General features: G+C 45.6%; 1 long non-coding RNA gene across 1 annotated transcript in view; it reads left to right on the top strand.

Moving 5' to 3' along the window:
* Positions 1 to 2,611, top strand: part of LOC125616506 — a 5,821-nt gene extending 3,210 nt beyond the window's left edge. The window contains exon 3 of the long non-coding RNA XR_007347137.1: positions 2,048 to 2,611. This is a non-coding gene — a long non-coding RNA (uncharacterized LOC125616506). The remainder of the gene's footprint in view (positions 1 to 2,047) is intronic.
* The last annotated feature ends 562 nt before the right edge of the window (positions 2,612 to 3,173 follow it).

Here is a 3,173-nt window from a genome sequence, read left to right as displayed (position 1 = left end):
TGGGAGATATATATATATATATATATATATATATATATATATATATATATATACACATATATATATATTTTTTTTCCCCTTACTCAAGTCACACAGTCAATGAGGGGTATAAGTTGGATTCAGTTTAATTCTCTCCTTCCAAACCCCATGCTCACCATTTCTGGGCCGGTGCTATCCATGCACTGGGTGAATTGTTCTCCAGAGACCTCTGCCTTTGGAGACCCCACACACATTTGCTCAGGAAGGAGAAAACTGCACTGGCATCTGCAGGCCACCAAGGCTGGAGGATCAGAAATGGCCACTTTCCAAACATTGCTGCTTTGTATAATCTTAGAAAAGGACTTATTGGTGCTTATCACTTTCAAAGCTTTTCCTTATTTATGCATTGAGGAAGGAAACTCTGGCTTTATTCTTTGACTTGTTTTATTTCTTTGTCACTCGTAAATGCTTTCTCTGCTCAGTCACTGGGAGGCAGCATGATGTCACTGTGAGAGGGCTCCCTTGTGATCGATCCAGGCTGTGATAAGGCTGGTGATGATGGAGAGGAAGGCAGTGATGCTGCCTCCATTCCTGACTGTGGCCAAACGTGACCTTCTCAAAGTCACCTTCTCTGGGTAGCCTAGCAGATAGCACATCATCTCTCTCTTTGTCCTGCCTAATTATTTATCCCAATCATTTTCCCTAGCTGAGATTCTATCATACGTGTTTTTGTGTTTGTAGAGGATGGTCTCTCTCCTACTAGAATATAAGCTACATGAAGACCAGGACTTTGCCTCCTTAATTCTGTTTGTACCATCAGTACCCAGACTGGTACCTGGCAGTCAATAAATTATTAACAAGTAGTTTTTATTTAGAACTCACCACCCACCAGGCAATGTGTTAGGTGTCACAGTCTATTAACAACCCTATGAAAATGATGCTTATTCTCTTTTGGTATTGTTTTCCCTATCCTTTCCTTAAATGTCCTTATTAATGCATTATAGTTGTACATAATCGTGGGTTCATTTTGACATATTAATAAATTTTATACTACTGTAAAAAAAATAAAAAACTGGAGCATAGAGAACTGGGGAACTTGCTCAAGGCACGCAGCCTCCGGAGGAGCAGGGCCAGGATTCAATGCAACCTCTTAACCACTGTTCTGTATCTCCATGAACTTTGGCCAACTGCACTACCTTTGAGACTCAGTTTCGTCATCTGTACAATGAAGGGTGTTGACTGCGATTATTTCTGAATTGCCAAACTGCTCTCACCCAGTAGAATTCCACAGTCCACCAAATCTCAGGCACTCTCAGAGCATCAGTGGGATGAGCTTAATGCAGAAGGCTTCAGGGATATTAAAGGGTGAGAGTTGATCCTTGAAGGAGACAAAGAAATCATCTAGAATAATTTAGTCAGCTATTTCGCTGCTCTGGCTAAAAGATCTGACCAGAACAATTGCCACAGTCCGGCTGCAGCAAAATAACCGGGGGGCGGGGGGGGGGGTGACGAGCAACTTCTGTAGACTGATACAGCAGGAGTAGGAGCCGTTTATTGTAGGACAACAGAGGTATATATACATCCCACACAGCTTATCTTAATTAGCATAAACTAGATACAGCAGTCAACCAATAAGGAATCTCCACACATAATGGCTCGCTGGCGTTACTTCACAAACCACTCCCCCTGGCAAAATGCCAGGCGCCATCCTGACTTGTTTACAGACTCTAACAACAATTGTAGAGGAAGAAATGTTTATTTGAGAGCTCACAGTTTCAGAGGCTGGCTCCATTCCTTGGGGCTCGAGCTGAGGCTGAACATCATGGTGGGAAGGGAGGCACAGGGAAGCAGCTGACATCATAGTGATCAGCTACAGAGAGACTCCACTCGCCAGATACAGAAGTGCACCCCAAAGCCACACCCCCAAAGTCCCACCTTCTCCAGCCACACCTGACCTCTTCAGCTACCACTCGGTTAATCCTAATCAGGGGATTAAATCACTGGTTTGGTTAAGAGTTGTACAACCCAATTGTTTCTCCTCTGAACCTTTTTTTTCATTGTCTCACAGGTGAGCTTCAGGGGAACACCTTACATCCAAACTATTACCCAGAATAAGAGGAAAAGAGATTTTGACTCTGGTTATGGAAACCAATGACATGAACATGTCCACTGGTGGCCAAGGTTGCAGAGATGAATCCCAGGGTGGCTTCTAATGGGAGGAGTAGCAAAGGACTTGTGGACATATGTGATCTACGGTAGGGCATGATGTAACATGGGACATGCTGCATCAGAAAAGAGGAGACTTAACTTGCTGGCTGTGACCGGCTTCCCAGTCCTGGGGCCACATGTGGCTAAGACAGCGCCTGGCAATCAGCCAGAAGGCATTGCTCTGGGTTGTGATGGAAATCGGGCCACCTCTAGGATAGACTCAGAACCCTTCTGCCCTCACAGACAGCTCGTGTTTCCCATTATGGCCTGTAGGATGGGTGTATTCATGAACCCTCCCCACCCTGCTGACCTTTACCCTGATTGGCTCCTGTATATTATATTAGCTCTGTGTGTTTTCTCATTAAACGAGATCCTGCTTTGACTGTTCTCCCTGGCGCATCTGATTGTCCTCCGGCGGGGGACGGCTGGGTGCAGGTGGCCAGTCGACCTTTGTCTTTCTTGGCTTGTCCTGGTCGGGCGGGCCTAATCCCATCTCTCCCGCAGGTCAGGAGGAAATGGGAGGCTAAAAACCCCCAACAATCTACCACTGTGTTGAAGTATACCAAGTGAGCAAATCTCAATGTATTCCACAGGGAAAAGTGGGCAAATGAGAACATTAGAAACCACTTCAGGTACATCCCTGCCAACCATGGGTGTTAGGGCCAGTTCTTCATCGGCCTCTCATCATCCTTTCACAAGTTCTTCTCACACAGGTTGGGCCTATACTGGCCGAGCAGGCTCCTATGATATAAGAAATGCCTTTAAGCAGAGCAGGACAAGAACCCGAATTCCCCAGGGCTTCCCTAGCAAATTACCACATTGCTATGTCCTAAAACACCAGGAATGCACTAGGCCATCGTTCCGTTCCAGATGCCTGAATACCATACCAGTTCTGTGCTTCCTCTAAAACCTGAGTGGAGAGTCCTTCCCTGGCTCCTCCAGCTTCTGATATTTGCTGGAATCCTTGCAACTCTTTGGCTTCTAGA

This window comes from Marmota marmota, unplaced genomic scaffold (genome assembly GCF_001458135.2).
Source record: "Marmota marmota marmota unplaced genomic scaffold, marMar, whole genome shotgun sequence".
NCBI lineage: Eukaryota > Metazoa > Chordata > Mammalia > Rodentia > Sciuridae > Marmota > Marmota marmota.
This window is presented reverse-complemented; position numbering and strand designations above follow the sequence as displayed.